This window comes from Mytilus edulis, chromosome 9 (genome assembly GCF_963676685.1).
Source record: "Mytilus edulis chromosome 9, xbMytEdul2.2, whole genome shotgun sequence".
Lineage (NCBI taxonomy): Eukaryota > Metazoa > Mollusca > Bivalvia > Mytilida > Mytilidae > Mytilus > Mytilus edulis.
This window is the reverse complement of record NC_092352.1, coordinates 38,761,970-38,775,132: the sequence shown is the minus strand read 5'-3', so window position 1 is coordinate 38,775,132 and position 13,163 is coordinate 38,761,970.

Below are 13,163 nucleotides of genomic sequence, written 5' to 3'. Positions count from 1 at the left end.
TGATTACTTCATATATCTATATAATTATTTGACATGTCGAAATGACTACTTTAAAAGTCAATTTCGATATCTGACAAAGGAAATCAAATATTAATTGTACCTATTATATGTACAGTGTTGTGAAATAGATTCGAAGACTTTAGTACCACATATATTTAAGAGTTAAACTTATTACTGTGGAAACAATCGTCATTTCTGACTTGTCTCGTTTTTCGTTTCTGAAAGCTCATCAGATTAGTCCATGGTTCAATGTAACTCTTGTTGTCATTCCACCTTATGTTTTGCTTCTTTGACTGGTTAGCTTGTTTGGCATCATTATCTGATGCTATACAGCGTCACCATATAATCATTTGATAGAATGTTTAATTTGTATTCAAATTTTTGCCATTATCTTAATGCCGAACTTCCATTAGCTCACAGTATAAAACCAGGTTTAATCCAACATTTTCTACGTCAGGAATGATGACAGTTGTTTTCCACTCGTTTGACTGTGTGTTTGAGCTTTTCATATTTCCATTTGATAATTTGATAATAGACTTCCTATTTAAATTTACCTTGGAGATCGGTATATTTGTTACTGTATACATTTTGTGTATTCAAAATGACTAACCTTCTACAATTGCATCATATATACGACTTGGATAATTTTTACACTTCATTTTAACGCATTCTCAAGCTGTTTATTATCAGCAAATATAACTCGGACTCATTATTTTCTGATCTAGGTTATTTTTTGGTTTTGTAGCTGACAAAATCTCAATATGCCCGCTTTACAATAATTAAATGAGACAACTTTATATCGGTAAAATTTTGGATAAAATTTCACAACTTGAGAAAATTACACAACGATTATCTATTTATTATCTATAATTATCTGAATTCTTTATTTAAAAATAAGACAGGCAAAATGTCAGAGAACAAATATTCTATCTTCTATCATCCGCATGTGGATGGAAAAAAAATATGTGGACCGGGAGTTATCCTTCTTTTTTTCTTTTTAACTTAATGGGCTGTCCTTAGCTCTATTGAAAATTCATGTTCTTTAGATGTGTATCAATAATTATAATTATATTGTAACTTCTGTATCTACTACTTGATATATTTGAAAGAAGCCATATAATTAAGAAAAACAATTATTCTAGTTTTATAAATTATATTAGTATCTGCCTACGGACTGTTAATTAGAAAAACCCGGCTCATCCGTGTTCATTTTATACAACGCAGTATAAATATATCACGATATATCACGAATTGTGTAAATTTTTCAAATTTTACGGAATAACATATTCGGACTTCTTATATAAACACAGCTTTTTTATATCGTTTTTCTCAGTGTTTGTTTGTTTTTATTCCACATTAATAAGAGGTACAGGGGAAGAGTTTTAAAGATGTCACAAAGCCTGTTTAATCCCGTTGCATTTTTGCGTCTTTCCCAAGTCAGGAACGTCTAGCCATTGTAATTCTTGTGTGTGTGTGTTGATCGGTTGTTGGGCTCTTTGACTCATCCCCCGTTTCAATTCTCTAATCTATGTAATCCATTCCCTTGCCATATTGCCATCACCATGATTTGAAGACACAAAAAGCATCCGAAGAGGCGGATCCAGCCATTTTTAAAGGAGGGAGTGGTTCAAAACCCAGAAGAAATAAAGAGGGGTTACAACAAAATGTCCCCATTCAAATGCATTAATCGTCTAAAAAAAAATCCCTTGTTTCCACCACTGATCCCATACGGAAACTGAAATCACATTCTCCTACATCACTTAGTCTGGTGTGCGTCGTATTTATATCTGAACAATCTTTGATGTTTGTTAGTCTATTTCACTCAACAAAATTTAAACACATCTGTCTACATTCATAACCATGCTTCTATAACATTTTTTAGGTTTATTTTATTTGAATGACCTTTTTCTACCAAATCGACATTGTGTTACCTTAAACTAACATTACTAAGAGGAAAACAAAATTAAAGCTTTATGACTATTTTATTGATGAACATTCAAAATTTAAACATCGATCCCGTTAGCAATATAATGATATATATAAAATTATAAATTGTTGCTCACAGCTAATAGTACTGTATATTATCTAATAAGATATCAAAATATATTTTACAGCAAAACTAATTTCAATGCATGAAAACAATAGGATGTCTAATGACTGTTTTGTATTGACGAAAACTAAGCAATGAAGACATAACTATAGCTGTGTAACAGAGATTTAAAAAAGAGATTAAATAAATACAATCCGCACAAGAAAGTTGATGAACTGAAAGATCATCATTAATCATTTTTGTTCAATACATACATGATGCATGTATACCTAGAAACTGAAATGAAAGAGTGTCGAAGATACCAGAGGAACAGTCAAACTCATAAATCAAAAATAAACTGACAACGCCATGGCTAAAAAATAAAAAGACAAACATACACATAATAGTACAAAAGACAAAACAAAGAAAACTAAAGACTAAGCAACACGAAACCGTGGGACCAGACACAAGTTGGTTCTTTTTTCCTTTTTCCTTTTTCGATATTCAAATTTTGAAAATATTACAAGTCCAAACTGAATTTTTTTTTTCCTTCAAAATTTTTTTTCCTTATTCGGTTTCTTCTTCCTTTTTCAATATTCATTTCCTTTTTCGGTTCCTATTTCCTTATTCGGTTTCAATTTCCTTATTGGATTTTAATTTCCTTATTCGATTTCCATTTCCTTATTCAATTTTCATTTCCTTATTCGGTTTCTTTTTCCTTTTTCAATATTCATTTCCTTATTCGGTTTCTATTTCCTTATTCAGTTTCTATTTCCTTATTGGATTTTCATTTCCTTATTCGATCTCCATTTCCTTATTCAATTTTCATTTCCTTATTCGGTTTCTTTTTCCTTTTTCAATATTCATTTCCTTTTTCCGTTTCTATTTCCTTATTCGGGTTCTATTTCCTAATTGGATTTTCGTTTCCTTATTCGATTTCCATTTCCTTATTCGATTTTCATTTCCTAATTCGGTTTCTTTTTCCTTTTTCAATTTTCATTTCCTTTTTCAGTTTCTAGTTCCTTATTCAGTTTCTATTTCCTTATTGGATTTTCATTTCCTTATTCAATTTCCATTTCCTTATTCGGTTTCTTTTTCCTTATTCGATTTCTTTTTCCTTATTCGGTTTCTTTTTCTTTTTTCAATTTTCATTTCCTTTTTCGGTTTCTATTTCCTTATTCGGTTTCTATAACCTTTTTCGATTTTCATTTCCTTATTCGGTTTCCATTTCCTTTTTCGATATTCAAATTTTGAAAAATATTACAATTCCAAACTGAATTTTTTTTTCCTTCAAATTTTTTTTTCCTCAAAATTTTTTTTTCCTCAAAATTTTTTTTTACCTCAAAATTTTTTTTTCCTCAAATTTTTTTTTTTCCTCAAAATTTTTTTTTCCTCAAAATTTTTTTGGCTCAAAATTTTTTTTCCTCATTTTTTTTTCCTCAAAATTTTTTTTCCTCAAATATTTTTTTTCCTCAAAATATTTTTCCTCAAAAATTTCCTTAGTCGATTTTCACTTCCTTATTTGATTTTCTTTTCCCTATTCGGTTTCTTCTTCCTTTTTCAATATTCATTTCCTTTTTCGGTTTCTATTTCCTTATTGGATTTTCATTTCCTTATTCGATTTCCATTTCCTTATTCAATTTTCATTTCCTTATTCGGTTTCTTTTTCCATTTTCAATATTCATTTCCTTATTCGGTTTCTATTTCCTTATTCAGTTTCTATTTCCTTATTGGATTTTCATTTCCTTATTCGATTTCCATTTCCTTATTCGATTTTCATTTCCTTATTCGGTTTCTTTTTCCTTTTTCAATATTCATTTCCTTTTTCGGTTTCTATTTCCTTATTCGGTTTCTATTTCCTAATTGGATTTTCGTTTCTTTATTTGATTTCCATTTCCTTATTCGATTTTCATTTCCTAATTCGGTTTCTTTTTCCTTTTTCAATATTCATTTCCTTTTTCGGTTCCTATTTCCTTATTCGGTTTCTATTTCCTTATTGGATTTTCATTTCCTTATTCGATTTCCATTTTCTTATTCAATTTTCATTTCCTTATTCGGTTTCTTTTTCCTTTTTCAATATTCATTTCCTTATTTGGTTTCTATTTCCTTATTGGATTTTCATTTCCTTATTCGATTTCCATTTGCTTATTCGATTTTCATTTCCTTATTCGGTTTCTTTTTCCTTTTTCAATATTCATTTCCTTTTTCGGTTTCTATTTCCTTATTCGGGTTCTATTTCCTAATTGGATTTTCGTTTCCTTATTTGATTTCCATTTCCTTATTCGATTTTCATTTCCTAATTCGGTTTCTTTTTCCTTTTTCAATATTCATTTCCTTTTTCGGTTTCTAGTTCCTTATTCGGTTTCTATTTCCTTATTGGATTTTCATTTCCTTATTCAATTTCCATTTCCTTCTTTGGTTTCTTTTTCCTTATTCGATTTTCATTTCCTAATTCGGTTTCTTTTTCCTTTTTCAATATTCATTTCCTTTTTCGGTTTCTAGTTCCTTATTCGGTTTCTATTTCCTTATTGGATTTTCATTTCCTTATTCAATTTCCATTTCCTTCTTCGGTTTCTTTTTCCTTATTCGGTTTCTTTTTCCTTATTCGGTTTCTTTTTCTTTTTTCAATTTTCATTTCCTTTTTCGGTTTCTATTTCCTTATTCGGTTTCTATAACCTTTTTCGATTTTCATTTCCTTATTCGGTTTCCATTTCCTTTTTCGATATTCAAATTTTGAAAAATATTTCAAGTCCAAACTGAATTTTTTTTTCCTTCAAATTTTTTTTTCCTCAAAATTTTTTTTTCCTCAAAATTTTTTTTTTTCCTCAAATTTTTTTTTTCCTCAAAATTTTTTTGTCTCAAAATTTTTTTTCCTCATTTTTTTTCCCTCAAATATTTTTTTTTCCTCAAAAAGTTTTTCTTCTAATTTTTTTTTCATTTCCTTATTCGTTTTCTTTTTCCTTTTTCAATATTCATTTCCTTTTTCGGTTTCTAGTTCCTTATTCAGTTTCTATTTCCTTATTGGATTTTCGTTTCCTTATTTGATTTCCATTTTCTTATTCGATTTTCATTTCCTAATTCGGTTTCTTTTTCCTTTTTCAATATTCATTTCCTTTTTCGGTTTCTAGTTCCTTATTCAGTTTCTATTTCCTTATTGGATTTTCATTTCCTTATTCAATTTCAATTTCCTTATTCGGTTTCTTTTTCCTTATTCGGTTTCTTTTTCCTTATGCGGTTTCTTTTTCCTTTTTCGGTTTCTAGTTCCTTATTCAGTTTCTATTTCCTTATTGGATTTTCATTTCCTTATTCAATTTCAATTTCCTTATTCGGTTTCTTTTTCCTTATTCGGTTTCTTTTTCCTTTTTCAATATTCATTTCCTTTTTCGGTTTCTGTTTCCTTATTCGGTTTCTATTTCCTTATTCGGTTTCTATTTCCTTATTTGGTTTCTATTTCATTATTGGATTTTCGTTTCCTTATTCGATTTTCATTTCCTTAAATACGATTTTCATTTCCTTATTCTTATTATATTTGTATCAAAATCGTCATTTGATTTTGTTGGAATTTTATAGATATCATATTGTCTCCTTAACAATACAAAATATTAGTTGTTATTTCAATTGCTTTTTTTTTGTTTGTTTGTCATCTTAAGTATTTGAAGATTTTTTCCGTCAAATAATCGATCACAGATATCATCTGTTTCAAAACGTTAAGATCGTTTAACAATATCCTGAAATTCAATACATGACGTCACAAAGTTTATCGGTTTTTATATTTTCTAAAAATAACCGTGCAATATGCTTTTTGCCGTACAATATGCTTTTTGCTATCCGCCATTTTCTCTCTACCTTCGAAAATATAGTTTAACATGTGACTATCCCTAAACGAATCAAATTTGTTAAAATATACAAATTAATAATATTATTCCGTATCATGTCTTTGTGACGTCAAATACGTTGACCCGGCCTTAATAACTTTGACCCTGACATATCAGCGACGTCATAATGTTTGAATCGACGTTAATAACTTAGACCCGAACTTATCAAGTCATCTTTTGTGTGCTGGTGAAACAAAGAAAACACTTCCGAAACACGCAAATATAGCCCGATAAATCGATTATCAGATTATCTGCATATTGATATTGTAAAATATCAGCTGCTTGACATTATATGAAGGCTAGTTGATCTCGTTCGCTACGCTCACTCGACAAAAAGCTTCATATTATGTCTCGCAGCTGATATTTTACGATATCAACATGCAGATAACCTGATAATCGGTACTTATTGTATGACGTCAGAGAGTGAAATAAGGCCACGTTTATTTCACATGTGAAATTATCGGTTTTTATTTAACTGGGAAATCAATGTAATTCATTGCAACCAATGTAATAACATTCCTTATTCGGTTTCTTTTTCCTTATTCGATTTTCATTTCCTTATTCGGTAACTTTTTACTTATTCGGTTTCTATTTTCTTATTTGGTGTCTATTTCCTTATTCAATTTTCATTTCCTTATTCGGTTTCTGTTTCCTAATTCAATTTTCATTTTCTTATTCGGTAACTTTTTCCTTATTCGATTTTCATTCCTTGTTCGGTTTCTATTTCCTTATTGGGTTTTTATTTCATTGTTATAATATTAGATTTCCATTTCCTTATTGGGTTTCTATTTCTTTATTCAGTTTCTATTTCCTTATTCAATTTTCATTTCCTTATTACTCTTTATCGTTAAAAAAGGGTTCACCAATTCAGATAAAAATGAGATCTTTCTAGTATACAATGAAAAACGAACTGGAAAGTCTATATGAGACATCAAAATGATGTAACAGTGGCGGATCCAGAAGGGGGTTTCGGGGGCTGGAACCTCCCTTTTTCGGCCGATCAATGCATTTTAATAGGGACATATAGTTGGAACCCGCTCCCTTTTTAAAATGGCTGGATCTGTCCCTGTATAAGATGTGCATTTATAAGCTGTTTCGTAAGAACAAATGTCCCTACGTAACAATGCATGATAGATTATGAAATGCCAGCGTATTCCCGATTTTGATATTACATGCCCCGTTTTTTACTCCTTTTACAGAAGCGACAAATGACAACCTCAGTAGCCAGGTCAATAATTTTCTATATATAGATCGGAATTCCTTCTAGTTATTTAAAAGACTCTGATTAATATCGGTTAGGGAAATTTTTTCCGGAACTTTATATAAATAAAAAAAGAATAGGATATAGATAGCAATTATCGTGACTAAGTGATGAAAACATCAGGTTATTCAATGAAATATGACTTATAGTGGAGGGGGCATTAAGTTTTTCCAGCTTTGTCTGTGTGTATGTCCGTACGTCAAGAAATTGGTTTTTGTTCTTTTATCTTGAGTTTGCCTCAACAAAATGTTAAGAAACTTATACACAATCCGTATTACAACAAAATACAGATCACATTTGAATTTTGGTGGCGTCATTTATACCATTCTAGGGTTATGCGCCTTAACAAATTAAAAAAAAAATACTGATTTTTGTGTTTCCGTTTTCTTTCATAAGTTTGCCCGACATCAAAATCAAGACATATACACAATACATTTGCAGTAAAGAAACAGCGTCTTTATTGCTGTTCTCTTGACAAATACATTGAGATCTTTTACACAGAGAAATCATGCTCGTTTCAATGAAAGTTGAAAGACATTCCCTAGCACCGGTTTGAGCAGAATTGTTTGCTAAAGTCAATATCGTCACAGTTGTATGTGGCATATATAGAGGACACACATATGCGAGGCAATATGAACAATTTAATATGAACAGCTGGCAAAGGCTACTTGGCAAAATCTGTCATGGATTGCCCGACTATTTCACTTATACATTAGTATAAAATGAGACACATTTAAAGTGAAATACAGGGTAAGTTACTAGAGGTTGTATGTATATATATAATCCCTCAAAAATGAAGTTTTAGGTGGTATGTACATATGATTAACTAAGAGTGTTCCGTCCTGCCTGTCGGTTTGTCCATAGATCTGGGAAGTACTAGAACACTACATTATGTAGGTGGTCTTTTTACCGGGCACAGAAAAAAATCCATCATACTTGTCATTTTTACCGCGCTGAAGTACGTCCATTATTCATTATTCATTATTCAAAATTCAATGATGAATAATGAACTAGTTCACTATTCACTATTCAATGTTAAGTAATGAATGATGAAATAGTTTAGGTTTCATTATTCAAGTTGGAGCGGTAAATAGTGAAATAAAAATAACTGACACTGTAGCTAAATTCCGTATTTTTAAATTCGTCATTTTAGTGTTATCAAACGATCATTCAAATTATTATAAAAAAACACTCTGTAAATCTTTAATTTCATTTATTTATTTAGTTTCGGAGGATATAAACTTATGGCTTTTTCTTAACTATTTTTAAAAGAAATTCCATGTATGAACAACCTGAATACCAAAACATATATATATATAAGATATAACAAGTTGATTGTGCAGCAATGACCATTAGAGGGGTCACGGAGGACCTAAATGACAAAACACGCGTGAAAATTAAGGAATAGCCAATTTTGAATAATGAAATGGATATTTTGAATAATTGAATGGACTGCTGTTACCCTTCAGCCCCGAATAATAGATAAACCTTATAACTCATTCGTAAGCTTATTAAGAGAGGAGCAAAAGGTATATAGTCAATATGTTCCGCAACGCATATAAGAGGAGTACCGACGGACTTAATATCGAAATACGCGTGAACATTGAGAAATAGCTTATTTTGTATAATGGAACGGACTGCTGCAACCCGTCAGCTCCTAATTACGATAAAAATTATACACCAATAAAAAGCTTATTGATAGAGAAATACACTGATAATAAACAATATGTGCGGCAATGACCATTAGAGGGGTTACGGAGGACCTAAATGACAAAACACGCGTGAAAATTAGGAAATAGCCAATTTTGAATAATGAAATGGATATTTTGAATAATTGAATGGACTGCTGTCACACTTCAGCCCGTATTTACAGATAAACTTTATACCTCATTCGAAAGCGTATTAAGAGAGGAACAAAAGGTATATAATCAATATATTTCGCAACGTTCATAACAAACGACATTGTGTGTACTCGATTATGCTTTCAAACAACCGTTGCAAGAAGTAACCGTTGCAACCACAGGCGCTTGGGTCTATGATACAGATTTTTTTTTTTTTTTTTTTTTTTTTATTAAAATATTCAATTTTCTATATCTATAATACATATCTATCACTTCTGTGCATGTCTGACCTAGTTTCTAGTTATTTAAACGACCCAGAGAAAATACCCAATTTTACTATCCATACTAAGAAACAAAATTCATAGTATGGATAGTAAAATTGGGTATTTTCTCTGGGTCGTTTAAATAACTCGAAACTAGGTCAGACATGTACAGAAGTGATAGATATGTATTATAAATATAGAAAATTGAATATTTTGATAAAAAAAAAAAAAATAAAAAAAAAAATCTGTATCATAGACCCAAGCGCCTGTGGTTGCAACGAACGGTTTGTGATTAAGATTTATTTCCCTTGAAATTGCACAGACATAAACAAGCTAAAAATAAAATATTTTCATATTTTTTTCAAATAATCGCCTGTTATACAGATACAACAGTTTAAATTGAATAAGTTGGCAATTTTTTGAAGTAGGCTTTCAAAACCATGATAGAATAAGAGCTATTTTAACATATAAAATCGGCCTTATTGAAAATGTATATTATGATAAACATAAATACAAAACCTTTTTTAATACAAATGTGTAACAAGGACTGTGAAGGTCTTTTAAATTCACAATTCGAATACAACAATTGGATGATTTAATAGCCAGTCAAGGTCGTTTAAAACTTCTACTTGTTGTATTACAACTGTGAAACAAGGACTGTGAAGGTCTATTAAATTAACCAATTGTGAGTTTCCACTTAAACATAGTACAACATATGCGTACTGCATACGCGAAAGCTGAAACTATGCATTTTATTAGAAACAAATACATATTTAAGATAGATTAAGTCCGATGCCTCGTGTTAAGAGAAAGTCATGCTCTTTGTACGTTAAGAACCCTTACAACAACTCTTTGAGGGGTTCGTAGGTTACCTGATGCAAGGCAAAATTCATGTCCCTATCCAATATACCCTCATCTTCCTGTGGCAGTCAAAATTTCCCTGATCATCACCCCGGATGGCCTCAATTATTACGAGACCTACCTTTTGTATCTATTGTTAAATTGTTCTCGTCCTGAATATTCATGAAATATTTGCCTCTGAACGTTGAGAAACCAACAATCAATCAATCAATATATTTTCAGCATTTTCAAAATAAATCGTGATACACACGTATGCGATATTTAACCAATAAAGGTGGAAGGAAAGCTTCAATTAAAAGATCGTTTATAAGATATTTAAAGAATACAATGTCAGTACAATTTAATTAATAATTATTCTAGTCTTTTTAATTCTATGATGATTAATTATTTAGTCTAGGATGCATGATTTCTTTTATTATTTGTTTTTGGCTTTGAACTAGCTGTTAATAACTGGAAAAACTCTCAGATATGTACCAGGCCACGTACACTCTGTGTTTTAGCAAGATGTATTTCTATTTGTATCTCATGATCTGAGTTAAGTCAGGCTTAAGTCTTTTTCAACTGATTTTTATAGTTCGCTCTTATGTTGTACTGTTGCACCACTGTCAAAGTTACATGTTTAACGCCGCCACATTATGTATGTATATGTGCCTATCCCAAGTCAGGAAACTGTAAATTAATTCAGTGGTTCTCGTTTGTTGCTGTGTTACATATTTGTTTTTCGTTCATATTTTGTACATAAATTAGGCCGTCAGTTTTCTTGTTTGAAATTTGTTAGCACTTGACATTTCGGAGACTTTTAAAGCGGACTATGCGGGATGGGCTTTGTTCAATGTTGAAGGCCGTACGGTGGTCTATTATAGTTGTTTATTTCTGTGTCATTTGGTCTCATGTTGAGAACACATGCACTTGCCTCAGACAAGTGCCTGTGGTGGAGAGTTGTCTCATTGGCAATTATGTCATATCTTCCTTTTTATATTGGTGTTTTTCATCGACGACAGAATAGGCAAATATGTCTTATTTATCAATAAATTGTCAGTTACTTTTATTTGGAATGCATTTCAAGAAAAAAGTCTCAAGTTGTTGATAAAATAAAAACATGAGAAGAGTGTCCTTTTCTCACTGAGTCAAGCAAAATCTCAGGTTTTCAATCATCAAAACAAAATCTTTTGATGAAACGACTGAAATTTATTGTTTAATATTTAATGTCTAATATCAAAATCATGCAAGAAATAATTATACAATGAAATTAACACAAATTTGACACGTTAACGAATATAGATAAGAAACAAAAGAATAATACCAATACAAATCACAAACGCAAATCTATATTTAGAATATTAAAGTCATGTCAACTCAGTTCGTTTAAGGTCTGTTTGATTCATTCTCTTATGTACCACTAAATAATTTCATAGGGAATCATAAACAAAGTGTTCTAGAAATCGTTATCAAATAAAACGTGAAGCTAGTTTTTTTGCTGATATGCATTTCAATTCTTTTGATGTTATCATGATGAATGAAATGACCTCATTCATTAAATGATTTCTCCAAAACAGCACCAACCGTTGAGTTACGTACCAACCGTACCAGATACGTAGCAAATCGGGAAACCTCTAGTAGAAGAGTACCGACGGACTTAAATATCAAAATACGCATGAACTTTGAGAAATGGCTTATTTTGAATAATTGAACGGACTGCCTTAACCCATCTGCTCATATTATACACCAAATTAAAGCCTATTAGCAGCCGATCAAAATAGCAGCCACTTCAGTTTTTCAAAATTTGAATATCGAAAAAGGAAATCGAAACCGAATAAGGAAATGAAAATCGAAAAAGGAAAAAGGAAACGAATAAGGAAACGAAAAAAAGTCTTCTGAAAAAAATTTTGAGAAAAAAAAAATTTTGAAAGAAAAAAATATTCAGTTTGGAATTGTAATATTTTTTTAAAATTTGAATATCGAAAAAGGAAATGGAAACTGAATAAGGAAATAGAAACCGAATAAGGAAATGAAAATCGAATAAGGAAAAAGAAACCGAATAAGGAATGATAATCGAAAATGGAAAAAGAAAACGAATAAGGAAACGAAAAAAAATTTTGGAGAAAAGCTTTTCGAGGAAAAATATTTTGAGGGAAAAAAAATTTGAGGAAAAAAAAATTTTGAGGAAAAAAAAATTTGAGGAAAAAAAATTTTGAGGGAAAAAAAATTTGAGGAAAAAAAAAATTTGAGGAAAAAAAAATTTTGAGGAAAAAAAATTTGAGGAAAAAAAAATATTGAGGAAAAAAAAATTTGAGGAAAAAAAATTTTGAAGGAAAAAAAAAATTCAGTTTGGACTTATATTTTATATACTAATATTTTTCAAAATTTGAATATCGAAAAAGGAAATGGAAACCGAATAAGGAAATGAAAATCGAAAAAGGAAATAGAAACCGAATAAGGAAATAGAAACCGAAAAAGGTAATGAATATTGAAAAAGGAAAAAGAAACCGAATAAGGAAAAAGCAACCAAATAAGGAAAAAGAAACCGAATAAGGAAATGGAAATTGAATAAGGAAATGAAAATCCAATAAGGAAATAGAAACCAAATAAGGAACTAGAAACCGAAAAAGGCAATGAATATTGAAAAAGGAAAAAGAAACCGAATTAGGAAATGAAAATTGAATAAGGAAATGGAAATCGAATAAGGAAACGAAAATCCAATTAGGAAATATAAACCGAATAAGGAAATAGAAACCGAAAAAGGAAATGAATATTGAGAAAGGAAAAAGAAACCGAATAAGGAAATGAAAATCGAATAAGGAAATGAAAATCCAATAAGGAAATAGAAACTGAATAAGGAAATAAAAATCGAATAGAAAATGAATATTGAAAAAGGAAAAAGAAACCGAATAAGGAAATGAAAATTGAATAAGGAAATGAAAATCGAATAAGGAAATGAAAATCCAATAAGGAAATAGAAACCGAATAAGGAAATAGAAACCAAAAAAGGAAATGAATATTGAAAAAGGAAGAAGAAACCGAATAAGGAAAAGA